This window comes from Schistocerca serialis, chromosome 2 (assembly GCF_023864345.2).
Source record: "Schistocerca serialis cubense isolate TAMUIC-IGC-003099 chromosome 2, iqSchSeri2.2, whole genome shotgun sequence".
NCBI lineage: Eukaryota > Metazoa > Arthropoda > Insecta > Orthoptera > Acrididae > Schistocerca > Schistocerca serialis.
The window spans coordinates 181,558,898-181,582,124 of NC_064639.1; positions in this window are offsets into that span (position 1 = coordinate 181,558,898).

A 23,227-nucleotide genomic window follows, 5' to 3' on the forward strand; every position below is an offset into this window, starting at 1 on the left:
CCGTCATCGAACCCATCGTTCTACCATTCCTAGACCGGCAAGGGAACTTGCTGTTCCAACAGGACAATGCACGTCCGCATGTATCCCGTGCCACCCAACGTGCTCTAGAAGGTGTAAGTCAACTACCCTGGCCAGCAAGATCTCCGGATCTGTCCCCCATTGAGCATGTTTGGGACTGGATGAAGCGTCGTCTCACGCGGTCTGCACGTCCAGCACGAACGCTGGTCCAACTGAGGCGCCAGGTGGAAATGGCATGGCAAGCCGTTCCACAGGACTACATCCAGCATCTCTACGATCGTCTCCATGGGAGAATAGCAGCCTGCATTGCTGCGAAAGGTGGATATACACTGTACTAGTGCCGACATTGTGCATGCTCTGTTGCCTGTGTCTATGTGCCTGTGGTTCTGTCAGTGTGATCATGTGATGTATCTGACCCCAGGAATGTGTCAATAAAGTTTCCCCTTCCTGGGACAATGAATTCACGGTGTTCTTATTTCAATTTCCAGGAGTGTATTTTCTCCCTACCTCCACCCACCAAGAGTCGTGTAGCCAAATGTCGACAATCTCCTTGCACTAAATAGTGCCTCCATACACCTTACATCTTAAATTACCCCTTACACAAAACAGAAATATCCCCCCCTCCCCAAAAATTGCTTAAACTAAACATGATAATACACTTGTTTACACATCACATTCTTCTTCTACAAGGTGCTGCTTATATTTATCCTGCCTGTGTATCTTTTGACTCTCACTTTTTTGCGTTTTTTTCAACCGCTGGAATGCGAAGCCTCTTTCCTAATTCACCAACAGACTCCAACGTTTACCAATAAACATTGTGGCTATTGTTGGCACATCACTTTTTGGTTCAAGAAATCCACATTTTCTTTCTTCATCAACATTGGTCATTTCACTTGCAGACTGCTCATTTTTAATGTTGCCTTTCTCTGAACATTGTTCTCTCAAAAGATCATTTTCATATTCTTTCCTATCTCCTCCATATCTTTTATACTTATTGCAACATTAGACCAACCCTCAATTTCATTATCACCATCAAACAATTCATTAAACACTTCCTTTGCCTGGTTTTGTCTTTCCTCCTATCAATACCTAATACTTTATATTTCTGCTGTATCCACCAGTGAGGTAGTAATGACTTCAAAATTTTCCTATACAATTTCCAATCAGTTATAGAGTAGTGTTTTTATTCCTTGCTGTACCATTCAGCCCTAACATCACCACCTAAACAAACATTTTCCCCATTATCCACTTCTATTTTCTCCCAATCCACCTCTAAATCATCTCTGGCTTTAAATAACCCTCAAAATTCTTTGGCTTATCATCCTTGTAAGCGTCAGATATACTGTTCCCTTCCTCTGAACTAATGATACCAGTAGCTTCAACAGTCTCTCAATTAACCACACAGCTTAAAGTCTCTTTACTCTTAAACAAATCCACACTTATTTTCGCTGAATCAATAGAAACTTTATCACACTTAAGTCCATTAACATCTGCCAATAACTCATAAGATTCATTGTATAAAACATCCATTATATCTGTCGACACATTATAGAAATCATCACCAATAAATTCGTCAACCTCCCCCCGATACACCACTCAAACTGCCATTTCCACATTGAACCACATATTAATTCACATTTCACTCGAATTGTGCCAAACTCGGAACTCCCTCTGTATCCATAACATTTTCTCTCCTCTCAGATTTCTCTAACACTTTGCGTTCTGATCAACTACCTAACACAATATTTTCCCATTCGTCCTTTTACATCCACTCGTAACTTATACTTTCATCAAGAGTCACTGGTTCACTTCCATCAACAGAAATAAATGCACAGACTCCTTCCTCTGAGGTATCTAAATCAGTAGCCTCAACTTGCGCAACTTGACCCTCTCAAATATCACCTTTGCATCCATTTAACAATAAATCATCCACTTCCGTGGACTCATAATAAAAGCTTCACATTCTTCCATTGATATACCACAAAATTCATCTTCATTTGATGAGACTACTGCTTCACTGCCTTCACAGATAGCTGCAACTAATTTCTTCAAAACAAAATTATTTTCATTACCTTCACTTACATTGTTGTTGCTGTTACTACTGACTAGTACCTGTTGGAATTCGTCATACATTCTACCTTCACATAGTTCAGATCCACTCCTGTCTCTCTTTTTTTATCACAGAATATGTCAACAAACATACACTCATTCCATCAGTAGCAGTGGGACAACTGGGGCATGGCCCCCTCAACATTATTCCCAAATTTATTCAGGATGGCGGCAACGTTGCAATGACTTCATGGTTGGAAATTCAAATTTTGTTGGGAAAATAGGTCAATTGGGCTACCTCCACTAACCTAATCCCCTCCCCTCCCCCTTCCCTCCCCCCCTCCACGGAAATGATGGGACATTCAAATTTTGGAAGTAGAAAGGTCACTTGGGCTACCTGCACTAACCTAAGAAAGTGTTGGGAAAAGTTTGGCGGGAAAATAGGTCAATTGGGCTACCTCGACTAACATAAGACATCTGACCACCACCTCGTCTTTGGAATTGGCAGGAAAAGGACTCAGCCTGAGCTGGGCTGCTGGATAGGATGGACATAAGTCTTTATTTTGCATGCAGTGTTTATTTAAACAGTTGGAGTTCTCACAGGCAGTAGCTCCATCCAGTGTGTTCATCATGAGGTCTGTAATCCAACTGACCTAGTATACAGTATTGCAACCAGAAGGCACTGTCGTCCAATGGTGGTCTGGGAAAAAATGGTGGGAAATGACTGTACTTTTATTTATTTTTCAGTGGGAAGTTGGAACAATTTCTTTAGGGACGAATTTCAGGTAGTTTATTTATTACACTGACACAAAATACTCGCCTTGGCGTTCTTTGGGTCACAGTAAATAGCCTATAGACCTGAAAACTACCCGAAAATCACTGAAATAATGCAGTACAATGATGTGCAGACACGAAAACAACTGGTAAATTGTCAAAACAATGCATGTATTACGCTCTGCAAACAATCTCACTAATTGTAAACTGTCGAAATAATGCATTGCACAGCCTACAGACCTACAAACTCCTTGCAAATTACCTAAATAGTGCATTACACTGGTGTACAGATACACAAACAATTCGTAAATTCTCAAAGTAATGCATGTAAAACCCTCTGCACACATGCTCACTTATTGTAAACTGTCCAAATAATGCATTGGTCAGCCCACAGACATGTTCGCAAAATAATGCAACAGACACTTTCACTACACATAGAATAGGCAAAATAATGCTTATATAACACTCTGCAAACACGCTCACAACGCTTAAACAGCCGAAAATAGTGCAGTGCACAAACACTCATTGTAGGTGAAAAAGCTTTCGAAATATCGTTAAGAAATTCAACCCCAATGTGTCAGCGGACTGATCCCTACAGAGGCGCCGGGGTGGCGCGCTCATGCTAGTCCTATCCGTCCCACATGCAAGACACCTCTGGCAGTGCCCACGTGTTTGCTTAGGCACCGTTGCTGGCGTGATGACACATAGCCACGAGATTGTTACCTACCGACTCACCCTTGTAGGCTCAGCTAAAAGGTTGCCAGTGTTATACTGACGTCTCATGCCGATGTAAATAACAGCCAAATCTCCATCTGGATGCGCTATAGGAATCTTTTGTATCACTTCCCAGAATAACACAGGACGCATTCTTCCCAGCGATCCTAACAGGATGGCCCTAACCACATGCACGTGTTTACCTAGCCACAGTGCATATTTGCTAGTCCTGCGCTGGCCTAATTGATGAGCGAGATGTTTCCATAGTGACTCATCCGCGCAAGAACAGCTGAAAGGTTGTCAGTGTTATACTGATGTCTCACGTCTACATAAATAAGAGCCAAGTCTTCCTCTAGGAAATCGTGAAGTGTCACAGAAATAGTTAACGGTCGCTTTTGTTGTTGCTGTAGGAGCTTTCGTCATGTCTCAGCTTGTCTGCATGGAAATTCTTCCCCTAAAAGGACCTGTTTACGAAAATAGTCCAGAATAACACCAAATGCATTCTCCCTGATGGTCCTAATGAGACATCCTGTGCTACGTTTCCTGGAAATCATGATGTCCTGCTTTCAACATACGTCTCAGAAACGGTAAATGTTCTCACCGCTAAAAGCCTTCATCATGTGTGTGCACGCTTGCGAAAACACCATTAATCATAAAAGTATTATTGTTTGGAAAGAGAGCGCTGTCTAAGCGTAGACACGAAAATCAGAACAATTATGCAAATAGAATTCGAAGCACTGTCCTACAGAAGAGAAAAATGGCTGGAATTTTCGGTGTCCTACAGCTACTGCAGATGTCCTAATGTCACAATGGTGGATGGGGGACAGCATCCAACCACAATATATTGCCCCATAGGCTCCTTTATCCCAGCACAAAGAATGTCTTGTGACTGAATGGATCACTGTGATTGGCTCTTACTGAATTTAGCCGCCAAATTACTGATGGTGCACGTGTGACGACACTGTCCGTCTTTTTTTTCTGCAGATGAGACTTTCAGCGGCAAAACTATTTTTGTACAGATCTCCATAGTGCGCTGATAGTTAAACCCTGAAAAAGTGGTCTACAGATCGTCAAATACGGTAAGATACTTCCTCAATTACACCGCTCTGTCACTGACGACGGAAGCTTGAATATTTCGGCGTGAAACCGATCTCCAATCCGGCTATATATCACCACATACCGTTTCTACGTAGTAAACACACAATTCGTATCCTGCACCATACAAAATCGCCACTTCTGCATCCTGCACATAGCTGTCGACCATCAGACATTAATACATGTACTGCGAAGACTGTTGTACAAAGGCTGGGTCAGTTCCCCTTGGTACAAAGGCGTTACTGTTTCTGGCCCCGACTTGCTTGCTTTCTACACCCATCTCCAGACTCTGGGATTACAAGAACATATGTATTTTCACATGGTTTACCAGAATGTCATATCATTTTCGCGATTTTTCCCGATGTCAAGCACATCGCAATATCGCTTGCATAGTAGTCTCGCTTGCACAGTATAATTCCAAAGATATAGACTGGAAATTATTTCTCTAGTAGCGAGGTGGAGCATGCTGTAAACCACTAACTAGAAACTTATCCCGTCTGCAAAGACCTTTACTTGAACCCCCCCCCCCCAAAAAAATAGAGGAAACTGGTATTTCCACTCCTGAATACCAATATCGGTGATATAACATACTTATAATTTACAATGTCAACTAAGGTGCTTCTCATGTCTAGAGAACCAGCAAACGTGTCTTCCACACGTCTTTCTCCTGCTAGATGCACACACCACAAATAAAGGCAGGAAACATGCTGCCATCAACTGCACAATTTACATATGAGGGAATAACAATCCAGCACAAACACATGTCCATATTGAATCTTAACAGATTTCCACAAGGAACACACTCGATCATGAAGGCTGTCCAACATATACTGAGTATTAGTAAATATACAGGTATTGACCTATTGTGCAGACCTGTGTAAAGTAGCATCGCCTGTAGGGGGATGACTGTATCCCACAGACTATACTATATGTCACAAGAGACGGTCCCTGTGACTCTGTGTCGTTGTTTGAAACATTGTTGTTTTTCTGCTGTAACACGCTTTGTACACTACTGTACATTTTTACACACACACACACACACACACACACACACACACACACACACACACACACAGGATGATTTTAAATAAAAGACAATCACAACATAAGGAAACTGGAAGAGTTTTGCGGCATTGTGGAGCTTTTACTAACTGCAGTCTAAAGTTGATTGATGGCCTCTACATTTAAACTCATCTGTCACAGTGATGGAATAGCTAATAGCACTCTGTTCCATTTCAATTGATTCCTCATATTGCAGACACGTACACATTCACTGTTTTGGTGCTAGCCATCCCCAGAAGGTGTTGCCCCTCCACCAAAACTCTTTCCCCATCTCAGACAAGCGATGTCAGTCAATCTTTATGTGGTAATCAACAGCATACCAGCTGACAGATGGGATGGTAAAGATACAATTGATGTACTGTAATAATAAGCATCACAGTTGATAGTGTGAACAATTCAAGCAATTTTACAGTAATTTCAACAATGATCAATGATGTGACAGCATGCCTCCCAATTTCAGTATCATCTCTAAACCACCCTCTTCTACTTTGCGAGTATCATTGCGCATGTAGATAGATGACTGGAGTATGTCCATTCATTGTTAATTCTCGAATATATACATCATCAAAGTGTACCAGACAGCAACCTACATATTTCTAGCACCTTGAGCATAGTGCGTAATTTACGATCTTTTTATATGTGGATGTGAGTCACAGGGCATTCTCGCATTCTTAGGATAAAGTTGGAGACTGAAAGATCCCCTCGCACTGTCTTTGACCAACCTACCCTGCAGCACTGGTACCAATTTAAGCTGCAGCTGGCCAGAAGTAGACTGTTACATTCCACGTCCTGTGAATGAATGGAGTTTTCCGAGTTCGCACCCATTCAAGTGCACAAAATTTTTCCAGATGTGCGCATGTCGAGGAGGTTGGCACCCCTTATCAGTGTATAGTAGTAGATTTGAAAGTGTTGGGATGTAATAACAGACAGTTAAGGAGAACAAGAAGTGGGTGGTTTTTATGATGAGCGAGCAGTTTTTATGCATGATGGAGCTCCAGAAGGATGTTGTTCGAAGCTTTTTAAGTAGATCAACTACGCTATCAATTTTAAAGTATTGCTCTAGTGTCTGGGATTAGTCCCAGGAGGTAAGAGAGAACATAAACACACGCAGTCCTAAGGCTAGACAATTCTGTACTCAAAATAGGCTATAATGTTAGATTGCTTTAGTTTGTGACCTATCAGTCATGTGGAATGCAGTGCTGTTAATATTCCAGTGTAAGAAATATATTTCCAGCGAATGACAAACATCCTTCTTGCACGTTTCTCTACAATCAACTGTGGTAACAAACTGTAAAATGAAAAATCTGTTTCCTTAAAATATCGATTCTGTGTGATATATGCACAATATAACTTTCCAGAGATGTTTAGCGTCCACTGTTCACATCCGATCACGGTTCAGAAATTGTACTATGCCCACATCAGCCCTACATAAAATGATCCTTAGTAAACAATACCTCTTACAAGGAAGCAGACAAACGCATAGCAGCGGCGTTTGACATGTGAAATTACACGTCACGCCGTCACTAACTCTGTAAACAGCAGATCTGACTAGCAGGTGCATGCACGGGAATTGCAGTGCCTCACAAACGTCTGTCGCTAACTTAGAATCACTGTGGTTATGAAACTGATGTCTTGATTTTGTACCCAAGAAGCGACAGGGGAGTGGAGCACATCGCATAAATATTCGATCGTTTAGAGGAATATGTCGAAACAGAATGGTCACGTTTCACCACACATGAGATGGAAGTCCTCTGATAACCGCGAGGTTTGCTATTAACGATCACTGTTCTAAATCACACACAGAACATGCAGTTGGTTATGAGTCGAATGCAGGCTATGTCACACAACTGATGCATCCTGACAGAACAACGGCAAAAAATGGCCAAATCACCTGCAGCAACATCTCCCCTCCCCCCCATCTCTCCCTAGAATGCATCATCAGTCTACCACTAAATCGTACCTTGTTACAACTCCAGCTCAACCGATCACTCCATCCACTCTCTGTCATCCTTTAATGCACATGCAGTTAAGTTTAGAGGCAGATGGTTCTCTATTTTCCGGGAAAGTGTCAAAAACAGGAGTCAACTCGCGCGTATCATTGTTACTTCAACAGTCATACAGTAGGATTTTGCCTCGATGGAAAGAAAAAATTACTGTTTCGCTGTTTGCCATCGCTTCCATGTCAACATTTTCCCAGATTCCTCTTACTGTCGTGTAATCGTTCCCATGCACAAGAACTGTTCTGCACCAGCCAGAAGAAACCTAAGTACTTCCTCAATTTCCCCACATTTTGGTGTATTCCCCCTCAATTTTTACGTATTTTCAGTCATTTTTCGTAATTCTATCGATTTTATGTCACTTCTACCCATGTGATCATGACATCACTTCTCGTTCCGTGTTCTAAAATTGCTTGTAAATGTAGTACAGCTGGCAACACCTAGCACAAATGCACTATTCTTATGGTCGGGCGGCTTAGTATAGCACTGTACTCGATTATATCCAGTCGCCTACACCCACATATTCTACATTTGCAGTGCGTTTGCTCTGTTTTCTGTAAACTGTGTATGTGCATGTGTCATGAATGGCTGCGTTAGTTTAGTGGAGGTAGCCCAATTGACCTATTTTCCCACCAAAATTTGAACTTGACATGACGTCACTGCGATGTTGCCACTTCTATCGCCGCCATCTCTCGCCGCCATCGTGGAACCATCGTGACCACCTCTTTCAATATCCGAGAGTCTCGTTCAATGCAGACGCACTTCCAGTGCTGACTGACAACTGTGGAGCCAATTTTCGAGTTGTGATGATCCAGTCGGCACGATTCAGCATGTCTGGAGCAGTGGATGTGACAGGACGCCCCGAGCGTGACTGATCATGGAGCTCTGTTTCTGCATGTTCTGAGGCTGTAACTTTCTTTACCTATCACCCAACTATGAACTGCAGCATCGCCATACACTGCACACTAACGTTTATGGACGTTCTCTAGGGTTTCTTTTTCTGCACACAAGAATTCAATAACAGCATGCTGCTTGTAAGGTGAGTCGTATGTTGACGCCATTTTGACATAGTATTACGGATCTGCCATCTGCCAGAACGTTTCGAAACTTCACTGGCGCACAGAACAAACATCAAACGTGAAGCACCAACAAGGACGTTTGTCTGTGTATATTAATGGCTTTTTACTAAAATGTGGGAATTACTTATTGAATGGCCCTCGTATGTGCATCAGCTTAGCCAATTCAATCGCATAAAATCCCCACATTATGTTTGAAACTTGGTCCATTTAGAAACTCATTCTGAAGTCGCCTTTGTTTCGCTTAACTCCAGAATTTGCTCATGAAACAATTCTCAAACACTTCATAGGTGTTACATGAAGCACTCATTGCATTTGACAATTGCCCATAATTGTGTAATGCCCTTAAGAGGTCTTTTAGTGAACTTCATCTGTGTCTCCCTCGACATTCCTCTCACAAAACAATCTTTACATGCAGCAAGAAAATCAACTGGATGGTACTTTCCATCATTTGCAAAACACTCGGTTGTTCCTGAATTAATCCATGAAACACCTATCACATTAGAAGCCTGATTCGCCGCCAAAATATTTAATTTTGCTCTCATATCTTTAAAGCACTGTTCATGCTGCACAGCTTCTTTATTTAATCTAGATTCAGAATGTTCTTTGTTTTCAAGTACCTACTTTTAATATTCTGCTACTCTATCTGACAAATTGTTGTTAGACTTTGTGGTCACTTCTTCAAGTACATTTTTGCCCTGGACACAGATTTTTCACTTCACCATCCAATTCAGCCTGTATCATTTTCAACTTGTCCCCAAAACCTTTTTCTACAGCGTCGTCTACCTCCTCAGAAATTTAGTTTGCATATACCCTTAGAGCTTCTAATACTGAATCAGTCATCCCTCTATATCTATTTTAATTTTCTTCACCTCAACTTTTACTGTTTTTGCTACATTTGTCTCTTCTGAATCTATATCTATTTTTATTGAACCTCTCTCTGTACCCAACAGCCTCATTTTAGAGTTCAAATTTGTCAGAATTTCTGTTAACCATGCCATTGCATCATTCACGATTACCTATCCCTTCTTTGATTTCGGATTATCTGCCCCACTAATATGTTCTCTACCGATACTACCACATTCAAATTTAGTACTAACTGGCCCACTCACATTATCTGAACCATATGCGCTTGTGACTGCTTAATCACTGGAAGCTCCATCACTGCTGATGACTATGCGTGTTCACATACACACTTCTGGCCATTAAAATTGCTTCACCAAGAAGAAATGCAGGTGATAAACGGGTATTCATTGGACAAATATATTATACTAGAACTGACATGTGATTGTATTTTCCTGCATTTTGGGTGTACAGATCCTGAGAAATCGGTACCCAGAACAACCACCTCTGGCCATAATAACAGCCTTGATACACCTGGGCGTCGAGTCAAACAGAGCTTGGATGGCATGTACAGGTACAGCTGACCATGCAGCTTCAACACCATACCACAGTTCATCAAGAGTAGTGACTGGTGTATTGTGATGAGCCAGTTGCTCGGCCACCATTGACCGGACGTTTTCAATTGGCGATAGATCTGGAGAATGTACTGGCCAGGGCAGCAGTCGAACATTTTCTGTACCCAGAAAGGCCCGTACAGGACCTGCAACATGCGGTAGTGCATTATCCTGCTGAAATGTAGGGTTTCACATGGATCGAATGAACAGTAGAGCCACGGGCCGTAACACATCAGAAATGTAATGTCCACTGTAGTGCCGTCAATGCGAACAAGAGGTGACCGAGACGTGTAACCAATGACACCCCATACCATCACGCCAGTTGATACGCCAGTATGGTGATGACGAATACATGCTTCCAATGTGCGTTCATCGCGGTGTCGCCAAACACGGATGCGATCATAATGATGCTGTAAACAGAACCTGGATTCATCCGAAAAAATGACGTTTTGCCATTCGTGCACCCAGGTTCGTCGTTGAGTACACCATCGCCGGCGCTCCTGTCTGTGATGCAGCGTCAAGGGTAACCGCAGCCATGGTCTCCGAGCTGATAGTCCATGTTGCTGCAAACGTCGTCGAACTGTTCGTGCAGTTGGTTGTTGTCTTGCAAACGTCCCCATCTGTTGACTCAGGGATCGAGACGTGGCTGCACAATCCATTACAGCCATACGGATAAGATGCCTGTCATCTCGACTGCTAATGATACGAGGCCGTTGGGATCCAGCACGGCATTCCATATTACCCTCCTGATCCCACCAATTCCATATTCTGCTAACAGTCATTGGATCTCGACCAACGCGAGCAGTAATGTCGCGTTACGATAAACCGCAATCACGATACGCTACAATCCGACCTTTATCAAAGTCGGAAACGTGATGGTACGCATTTCTCCTCCTTACATGAGGCATCACAACAACGTTTCACCAGGAAACGCCGGTCAACTACTGTTTGTGTATGAGAAATCGGTTGGAAACTTTCCTCACGTCAGCAAGTTGTAGGTGTCGCCACCGGCGCCAACCTTGTGTGAATGCTCTGAAAAAATAATCATTTGCATATCACAGCATCTTCTTCCTGTTGGTTAAATTTCGCGTCTGTAGGATGTCATCTTCGTGGTGTAGCAATTTTAATGTCCAGTAGTGTATTAACACTGTCTGAGCATCTACATAACATATTGGTCATGCTGACTGCTTCTACTGTACTGTTGCTGCTCGAATAGTTGGTGCCGATGAAGTATAAGTTGCCGCTTGTGACCTGCATTGCTGTAGCTGCCACTGCCGCTATGCCGCCGTTAAAGTCTCCACTGCTGCTGACCGCTGGAGACTGAAACTCAGCACACCTCTGCATAGCCTTAATCTTTCTTGAAGTTCCATGACAAACTAACCAACAACTATTTTTCTACCGATTCTCAAGTATACAACTGCTGTAAAACCTTATACTAGCTCCCCCCCCATGCAAACTATTATGCAATAGAACTGGGATGTGGATCACAGGATATTGTAAGGTGTTAGAATTACAGTTGCAATTTAAAGAGATTAGACACATATCCCAGACGAGAAAACCCGAATTATAACGTTAAGTATCAGTTACTGGTTGACTAGTTGCACTTCTGAACATCATGCTATATGAGTAACCCAGCTGAGACTTTGCCTGATACTGCTTGCCCCTTAGGTACTGGGGTTAAGCATGGCTCTGGCTAAAAATAATAGCTTGATGTAGTCATGGGGTTGAGCCACATATCTCTGCTTTCATGTTCCACATCAAATTACCTGCAAATAATATATTGTAACTGTGATTCTGCACACAAATAGTCTATGAAATGGCTAGAACTGAGAGTTAATTAAATACACATAAACATAATATAAAAGATAAACGAATAATTTAATCAATAGGGTTCTATTCTAATGTCTGCAATTGATGAAGACGACAAAGGATTACGGTGAATAATGTTTATCCAAGAAAAGGCGCCTCAAATAAACTGGATGTGGTCCTATGATAATTAGTTAAAATTTAGACAGAAAATACCCCTGCCAAATGCAGTAAAGTTACGTTAACAGTGGTACGAGAATGGCCGCAAAATCCCCAAACTAAACAGTCATCAAAGACCCACAAAAACTAAGTCTATTTCATGATCATAATACACAGAAGATTCACCAGCTCAAAATAGTTCAGAGTTCAACATGCTGATTCACAAATTAAATCATACGATACAAAGAACAGTAACCTCTCGAAATATGAAGTCCCTTCAGAATTTGAAGTAAGGTAGCGGCCGTTGAATTCTAGAAAGCGTCACCTATATAACTGAATCACGCACATTACTCTAGACTAGTCTTCCTTCATCCTAAACACGCCACAAAGAATCCAGAATCGCTCTCTTGAGCTCTTCTCTCGAAATGCTAGTCTTCACTTAACTCCAGTAGAGTTCTGCCACTCTCCAACTCTAAATGGCTGAAAGCTATCCCCACTAAAAATGCGTCGTTCACAAGCTCTACAGCCATGATTTGATTCAACATGACCACTTTCTATCACTAAGCTAATGTATTACAGCAATATTTAAATAAAAGAAATGTGTGCATTCGGTTACACTTAGATCATTTACAAATGTAGGTAAGGGGTGGTTTGTAAATAAACAACCAAGTATTCTTGAGGAAGTGCGCTCACATTAAATGACTACAGATTATCACTAAATATTATTTAAAGAATTATTTATGTCACCTTGTCAGAGATATCTTTTGGCGTTCTTTTCAATTGTGGTGCCCAGTAAACATGAGACTGCCCACATTTAAATTAGTACAAATTTTTAATAGCACATGCAATCAACATTTAAATAAAGTTAGTGGTGCAATAGTGACTATTTCATGAAATAAAAACACAAATGTGACAAAATATGAGATATTAATGCTGCATTCATTTGCTGGGTAGATGTGGAGAATATGATGTTCTGACAAACATTTGCATAATGAAAAATATGTAAAAGACATCGTAAATCAATAAATTAAATAGAAACAGAGATGTAGCTTTTAGGGATGATAGCTGTAGTGCATTGCTATCATCTGAGATAACATTTGTTAAAATCGCATGAAGCAATTAAAAGTTGTTAATTCAGAAGGTCACTGTGGAACGGTTTATTTGCTGTCAGATATTAACTTGTGTGGTTTTAAAAGTATTGAGATATTATTATGTCACATAATGTACCTAATTTTTCTGAGATCGCAAAGGTATTGAGATTTACATTAGTATTTGATGTGAGTTATTGTTGAAATTACTATGAAATTACAACCCTTAGCTGCTTACAGACGTTGACTTATGCCAACGGGGACAGATGAAAATGTGTGCCCTGACTGGGACTCGAACCCGGGATCTCCTGCTTACATGGCAGACGCTCTATCCATCTGAGCCACCTAGGACACAGATGACAGTGCGACTGCAGGGATTTATCTCTGGCACGCCTTCCGTGAGACATTCTCAACGTATTGTCCCACACTACATTCGTAGTGCCCCCGCCCATTATACTCATTACTCGTGGCACGTTGCCAATTCCTGTAAGAGTTCGGGCACTGTTTGTGCATCCGCGCAGAAGGAGAAGATGGTCAAGTGGCCGGTGAGCCTTAAAATTGTTGAATCTCAAAGAGCTGTAACTTGGCCATCTATAAGATTACCTGATGGCATATTCTACACAAAAGCCATGCAAGCATCAGCCATTCAAATTCCCATCTGGGATGTACCCATTTTCAGCAACGTGTTCACTGTCTCTGCACCTGGCTGGCTGCAAACATTCAACTATCCAGTCTGGCCATATCGCTCCCTGAGCCCTGGGCCTCTTGGTGTTCAACCATGCATCAAATTCACCCTACCTCATAGCAGTTCTATGATTCTGATTAGCTCACATGGATAGACATAACGTTACAGAATTTTAGGTAGTCTTACATTTTGGGGTACTGTCATTGATAGTGGTCTTGGGATCCACACATTAAATATGTTAGTGCAATGTTATCTAGAGTAGTGTAGTTGCTAAGAAAGCTAAGGTTTATGTTAAGACCAGCCTATTTTGTTTTCTTTCACAGTGTTGTATCCTATGGGCTTTGATTTTGGGGCATGCACCTAAGTTCAGGCTAGTTTGGTACTTCAAAAGACAGATATTAGGATTATCATAAACTCAGAAAAATTTCCCCACAGCAGACCAATTTTAATTGAACTAAAAATGTCAACTGTAATAAACTTGCACATTTACACTGTTCCCTTGTATGCAAATAATAACTCATCAGAATACCATCTTAGAGAGCATTTATACTGTTGTGTCACTAGAAATAATAGAGGTTATTAGACTGTCTCAATCACTGAACATTATGAAGTGCTGGTTACGATAAATGTTCTACAAATTGCCTCTTGCGTGGGTAGAAGCTCGATTCGAATTAAGCACAAATTGTATAACTGGCTATCCATTAATCCTTTTTACTCAGTTGCAGCAGTAATTCGTTATAGAGCGCACCACAATTTTTTAACGTTGTTAATGCATCACACTTTGTACAAATTGCTTTAGCATATGTACTGTATTTTATTGGAAATTTATTGTAGTTTTAGCTTTTATGAATTAATGTTTCTTGTGTATATACTGTATATTTAGATATATTTTTGTGACTTGACGTTGCCTATTGCTGTAGCAGTTGAACGGTAGTAAAATTTTATTTATATATTTATCTACTGACCGTCTTGTCATGGCAAATCAAGTTCAGGTTCATTGGGAAGAAGTTCTTGATGATGTCATCATCTGCTAACATCGGAAGCTAATCTATTTTTGCCGCACTCACTACATCTGCTTCTACATCTACATCTACATGGATACTCTGCAAATCACATTAAAGTGCCTAGCAGAGGATTCATTGAACAACCTTCAAAATAATTCTCTATTAGTCCAGCCTCGTTCAGCCCATGGAAAAATGAACACCTATATTTTTTCCGTATGAGTTTGGATTTCCCTTACTTTATCATGGTGATCATTTCTCCATATATATGTCGGCATCAACAAAATATTTTCGCATTCAGAGGAGAAAGTTGCTGACTGACATTTCATGAGAAGATTCTGCCACAATGAAAAATGCCTTTGTTTTAAAGATGTCCAACCTAAATCCTGCATCATTTCAGTGACACTCTTTGTCTACAACATGATAATAAAAAACGTCCTGCCCTTCTATGAACTTTCTCGCTGAACTCCTAAGGATCCCACACCGCTCAGCAGTACTCTAAAAGGGAGAGGACAAGCACAATGTAGGCAGTCTCCTTAGCAGATCTGCTACATTTTCTAAGTGTCCTGCCAATAAAACACAGTCTTTGGTTAGTCTTCCCCATAACATTTTCTATGTGTTTCTAGCAGTTTAAGTTGTTCATAAATGTCATTCCTGGGTATTTAGTAGGATTTAAGGCCCTTAGATTTGACTAATTCATCGTCTAACAGAAGTTCAACATATTTTTTTAAAACTCATGGGGGTGATGTCACATTTTTCGTTATTCAGGGTCAGTTGCCAAATTTCTCAAAATGCAGATATCTTTTCTAAATGGTTTTGCAATTCGTTTTGTTCTTGTGATGACTTTACTAGTCGATAAACAACAGCACCATCTGCTAACAACCTAAGACGGCTGCTCAGATTGTCTCCTAAATCTTTTATATAGATGAGGAACAGAAAAGCGCCTATAACACTACCTTGGGGAACGCCAGAAAACACTTCTGCGATTTACTCGACGAAATTCCATCAATTCCTACAAATTATGACCTCTCTACAGGAAACCCCGAATCCAGTCATGTACCTGAGACGATATTCCACAAGCACGCAATTTCACTACAAGCCACTTGTATGGCATAGTGTCAAAAGCCTTCTGGAAATCTAGAAATACGGAAGTGAATTTGAAATCCCTTGTCAATAGCATTCAGCACTTCATGTGAGTTAAGAGGTGGTTGTGTTTCACAAGAACGATGGTCTCTAACACCATGTTGATTGTGTGTCATTTCATAGGGTGACTACAACTCACGAGGTCAACGGCACAGAACGAAACACAGTGTCACGTCACGTCTTAAACTGAAATCGCTGCTCTTATTCAATTGCATAGCAGTGGATTTTGTACATTTGTGTGTTCTTAAACTTTATTTTATTATTTCGTTTTCGAGAGGAATTGCAAATGTTTCATGATTTCTTTTCCATTGAGTGGTCTTCCATAAGCAAGAACAGATATCTGAAAGTAGAAAATAATTTGGGTTTTAGAATAACAGAACAGAGCTGACGCCTACACTATGTGTAAATGAGAACAGAAATTGAATGCGCGGTATTCACTAAATGAAGTAGAAAAGTCGGGTGTACTGAACGGAAAAATACAGTTGTTTATGACGTTACTTGCTAAGTACGAAAAAATAATCGATGAGATAAGTAGGATATATTTGAAGGGCCTATTTCAGTAGTGGTACAAGTCCATTTTTGTTCATTTTAACATACAGTCCTAAAGTTAAATGAGCGCTGAAATATCTGCGGTTGAGATACCAGAAATATTCAAGCATATGGCTTCTTGCTAGAGATGAACCTTACTTTCTGTTTGTTTGGATCATTAATTTCAGAAGCATTATAGGCAGAAAAATGGAGGTAAAGGACTTGTACCACTATTGAAATAAGCCCTTCATTTAATGTGTTATACATATTGTTTGATGTTTTAGTATGTATATATTTTCACTAGCAAACAAATATCGATGTTTTGAAATGTTATTTGCCTTCTTAGCTATTTACCATACAAAACTGATGAAGAATATCTGTTATGAAGTTTCTTTGAGATTGATAAACTCTAACGCTGTTAGTATCTCAGTTCTGAACTGTACTCCGACTTTTTGTGTTATGCAGGGTATCACATAACGTCACCTTCACCATTCCATAGTGGACTAAACGAATTGATATGCTGTCCAGTGTGAATACTCACTGACATGACAGTGATGTTATGTGATGTAAGGTCTGTTGATCTTAAGTGTGAACAGGTCTTGGAGACACAAATATCTACTGACACTTGTAGAGTCTCACATTCCAGTTCCTCTAGCATTGCTTCTCCAGTTTCGATTCTGATTAAATGTCAATGCATTGGAGTGGGATGGCAGGTGACATCACCTTCAAAAAGTGATGTCTTAATGCTACACGGAATGTCAGCACAGCATTCTTCAGGTAGCCCAGAAGCAAAAGGTGAACGTGATAAAATACCCATCATGATACAAAATGTCGGAATAGAGTAACGGAATTAAGGAGATTGCAAAGCACATTCATAATGGATGTTCTCAATAAAGTTTGTGTGGAAACTGCTGAGTAGTGAAACAAAAGCGCAAGTGTCGTCCCCACATTGTAAACGTAAGCAGTTATTTGCTAGTGAAAATATATGCATTCAATAACATAAAATGATATTTATAGGGCTATACATAGATCTCTTTCCTTCATCTTCTGAATTTTCTCTTTTAACTGCCAAATAGTGTAAATAAACACTGTATTTTAATCCATCTGCGTTCCTGATCCTTTTGCTATCTGGCGCAGGGGCACTAAACGGAATAAATCTAAACCATCATGTAGCATTTGCATTGTATCACGAAAACAAACTAGAATAACTAAATAAAGACTAAGATGGTGCACAAGCACAAATTCCACTACTAAAAGTTAACTGGGTGCAGCACAAATTGATTAACCTTCGATGTTAGCAGACAATGACACCATTTTACTCACCATTTTACCATCCAGACGCACGTATTGAACTTTTCGTTAAGGTAAGCAGTTGCAATGCAATCAAATATTTTTAAATACGAAATTATATATTTGACAAATTTATTGATCAGCAGGTAGTAAAACTCAGAGACAGCTGCTGTAGGAAATCAATCTCAGTTAACTTGAGCTAAGTTTGCAATCTGTTTTTGAGAGTGTAAACTACATATAGAGGTATGGGTGAACAGCTTTTCTCAGCTGAGGCAGAGAATACGGGAATAATTCAAAAAGTTCAAAGTTTTTTTTTACAATTTCACAGTACGCAGCCTGGAGCCCACAAGCATCAACACTTTAATGACGTGTTTCTCTGGAAATATATGCTGCCACTAGCAAGATCTTTTTGAGTTCATTAATTTTGTTACAAATTTGCTAATTACAGTAGCCTGTAGATCTTCATACACTGTATAAGGATGTCCTACCCTGTCGCTTACAAGTTGTTACTACTATAATAATGTTCACCTTATACAACAGCCAGATACCAGTGTACAGTTCTGAAGGTAAAATCAGTCACAGTGCAGGTGCTATTTTGAAGATCGAAGGCCAAGGGCTTGACAGTAGTTGTAACGCTGTAGATTTGGATGTTCAAGATTTGAAGCTGCCTTATTCGCTGATACAGCAGCTAACAAATGTTCACTTACAGCCAACTATCTCTGGCCCATCAATATTCAGTTGAAATTGTCTTGATCCAACTCACTAAATGGAAACCCAACTGCAACTGCAAAACCAATCATAGGAAATACCTTTAGCTTGAAGATTTTCTTTATCATAGTTCTTTGCCAGATATGACGATACACTGTATTAACATCGCATATGTGATGACCTACAGCATCCATCAGCATTAGTGTTATTGCTTGCTTAAGCTTCACTTTAGGCCCCAAGACAATATTTGTATTGTTATTTCAGATATGTTAGTGAAATGCTTTTCCACAGTTAAATTCACATTTTTTTCTTTCCAGAACTGAAGTAAAGTGAGTCTAAACTTGGGAAAATACCCTCAACAACTCTTTCACACAAATATTGTGAAATAAACTCCCCACAGATCCAGTAACATACCTTCAGTATTTCAAAGATATTAACATTTGGTAACAGCTGTTTTGAGATGTAAGTTAAATGACACTTCAACTTCGAAAACCGCACTAGATCTGAAAGAACCATTTCTCGATACCAATAATTCATGAAAATGTACTTAAGATAGGATTTAAAATGCTTAACAACATATGTTCACTTTTGCTCTTTATTACAAAAGTTTTACTCACACTGATATTACAGCTACATGTCAGGCATTAATGAACTATATTAAATGCTTCCAACTGTTTAAAGCCAAAGCAAAACATAAACTGAATGCCTAGTTTAAGGTTTTACAATTGAAAGTAATTTTTTTCTTTTGTTATCATAATTAACACAAGGCGAGATGTTTTCTCTGAAAAATGGCTGTCAATTCGAAGCCAGTGCAGCCCAGCAGTGTCATGGGAAGTAATACACATTTGTAAAGCATTATCAGTACACGAAATCTTTCCTTTTTATTAACATGATGAGACTTACAGCTACTTTCTGTTCATGTAATGTATGGTGGGAAAATGTTCACCATGCACCCTGCAAAGTACATTATAACCTCAGTCCCTTCCACTAGCCACATGTGACATGGCTCCATACTAATCTATTTAATCCTAAACATACAGTCTTCTCTGCGAATTTTCAATTATATTACCTTATTTTAGCAAATACCTTCTTTGTGTGAGGATCTTGTTAACTGCTTAAAACCATAAAGCAAAGTAACCTCTTTCAAAGAAGTCCTTGTCAATGGCTTAGTATCATACATCATTACTTTAGTGTATGTGATGAACAAATTGTCTAAGCTGTGAGTACATCACTGATCTAATTTACAAGAATTGACATTTTGAATCGAAGTTCATTGATATTTACAGCAACATACATTGCTTTCCCCACCAACTACCCAGTACATTTCATTTATGCATTGCCTCATTCAAAAATTGTTCATCAGTCTACAATAAATATTTATTTGATCCTTCGTTTGAGGTTTCAGAACTTTATAGAATTAGGGATATATATTCTAATGCACTTTACGTTATGGCTTTCTAACAATTGTGTAAATACTGTGCTCATAAACTGACTACATGTATCAGATAAAATTCTTCATGGTATTCGACATTTTATAAAATAATCTGGTTACAGCATGTGAGTTAGCAGCTTTCGGCAGATATAGGTGAATGTACTTCGACTTATAGTGCACTACTACCAATACTTGCTTGTAACTATGTTTCCATGAGAACAATGGGCCAAAAAAGCCATTGTGATCAATTCCCATAATCGCTTGGTTGTTACCACATACATTTTGAATTTATAAGGAATTTTCAGATCCTTAACTGTGTATCAAACTAAACAACTTCTCATTTGTTCCTCACTGACATAGCCCCTTCCTCCCTTCTTCAAGTGCAACAAACACTTTTTATACGAAAATAGCCTCCATTATGGATTTAACCTATACATCTTTATACTACTGCATGTGTTCATGTACACAAGTTCTCCAATGCTCTTTCCTTTTGCTATCGCCCCAGTATAGTACGCTTTCATATATTCTTTAGTGATCTGATTTCTCATTACTTCATTAATTGTTATCTAAAGAATTTACTAAGTTTTTTAAGTAATCATTTTTTTGTTCCTTCATATTCTCTAATTGATCCAGTAAGAATTCTGCATAATTTTTACCACTGTAAACCCTTCTCCCAGTATTCTGGAGCTATTAGATTATATTTCACTTAAAATTTCATGGACTTCTTCCCTACATGTACTAATTTCAGTAGTTTCTTGTTCTTGCAGTACCCCTACTTTCTCTTCTATTTCTTTGTTTGTCTTTACCTGTCATTTACTAAGATTATTTGTTAACATTTCCACCTGCATTTTGATTTACACTTTTTCCTGTCTTGATGTTTCAGTGCAAGTACCTCACCTTTGGTTTATCTTTTCTGTCTTATTTCGTACCCTGCTCTGGTCTGTGTCAGTTCTTCAGTGAGATCATCTCGTATCTGTTTTATTTCTACTTTCAATTCTGCCTTATTAATCTCTATCTGGTTAGACAATTTGGTCTTGTTAGTATCTATTTTATTATAAAATTGATTTTAGTTATCATCTATCTTATGAAAAAATTCGGTTTTGATAGTTTCCATTAGACGTAAGAGCCCATCTAATTTAAGATTAAGGCTTCCATTTTTATCTACAATAATGATATCCTTGTACCACAGGCATGTACTGTTGTAATCATTATTTTCCTTAAGCAGTCGATGTCAAAAGTACGTACATGTGTTGCACCACTATTGTCCTTACTGCTAATCTCTCTTCGCTATACGAATGCTTCAATAAATCAAAACTTTATTCTTATTTACATTCAATAGTCACTGGATTGTACTCACTAGATTTGTTACTTTAATTATCAAGTATTAATTGTAATTGCTGTGCTTTCAGTCTCCCCTCTGCTGCTGGTACTGCGATGTGACTGACGAAAGTGGATTTGGTCCAGGGCCTTCTGCACCTCGCCCAGCATGTAATACAGCAGCACCAGGACAGACTAAAACCCTGTGACCCTTAGTCAAATGGCTTTTTATTCTTTCTTGCTCATTGTACTGTTGCTGCCTGTGGACTGCATACCATCACATCTCTGCCACGTGCAATGGTCTGTAAGCTTTCATACGCTGCATCAGGATATGCTTCCCTGTCGTTTTAGAGTTGTTACTACAATAATGCTTAATTTGCACAACAGTCACACACCATTGTATAGTTACAAATATAAAATCAGTTAGGTTGCAGGTTCTATTTTGATTGTCGACCATCAAGGGCTTAAGCTTTTGATCATTAACAGTACATGTAATGAATAACATTTGAAAATTTCCCTATCACAGTCTTGTTTAGTCGTTGATATAGCAACTAACAGATATTCACCTAGAGTGAACTTGAAGCAGCACATCATCTCTGGCCCACCAATATCCAGATAAAATTGTCTCAAAGCAACTCACAAAATTTAAACTCTGTTAAAGCTGCAGAATCAATTATAAGAAATAATTTTCGCTTGGAGATATTATTTTATCATAATCCTCTACTATCTATGATGACACTCTACATTAATGACACAGCTGTCATAATCTGTAACACCCAACAATATTATTGTTGTTTATTGTAGGTTTCTTAAGCTTCACTTTCGTTGAAAAACTAGTCTCTGCACTGGTATTTCAAAACTGTCAGTCGACTGTTTCTCACAGTCAAATTCACATTTCTTCATTCAAGATTAAAGTAAAGTCAGTCTAGTCCTGGAAAAATACTCTCTACAACACATTCACCCAAATGTTGCGAAATAAAATCACCTCAAATTTAGTAACGTAACTTCAGTATTTCAAAGATATTAATATTCGGAATCAGTTCTTTTGAGAGTATGTTAAATGACACTTCAACTCAGAAAACTTCACTTGGTTTGAAAGAATCTCTTCACTAGTCCAATGATTCCAAAAAATACGCTCCAGAAGGGATTAAAAATCTTCAAAATTCGTTTGTATACTTTTTAAATCTATATTATATAATACGAATGAGTGGTGTCTGTTCTTTCAGACATGTCTAGAAGAAAGTCGCCACATGGAATCCGCAGCAGTGATACACTATATATAAACTAAAGGTGAGGGAGGAGAAAGGAAAGGAAAGAAAGGTGATACATTATCCGTAAATTGAGTTGGAGGGGGGTGATGCAATATATGTACCTTCAGTTTACGTATACGTGGGTTATCCGGAAACTAACGTTACAAGGCATGAAATGTATGGGGGGAAGTTGGTACCACTGCTATGTAGTGAGAAGCCAGCGCAAGAAACGAGCATTCACAACAATCATTAGCTCGTCGATTAGTGTTGTAGTGACTGTTAGAAATAAGCGCTCTAATTCTGGCTCCCGCCAAGTGCGAATTGTGCGCTGTAATTCCCTACTTAAATGCTAAGGGCATGAACGCCGCTGCGATTCATTGCGAAATTGTTTCAGTTTATCGAGAGGATGTGATTTGAAGGCAGCATGCGTCAAAAGGGATACGGTATTTTAATTTTGGAAGGACCGAAATTCATGATTGAGTCAGAAGCGGAATGCTGCCTGCTGTGACTGATGATGTTGTGCAGAAAATTGAAGAACATCGTCCTCTGATCGTCGTTCGACAATTGACGACCTGAAT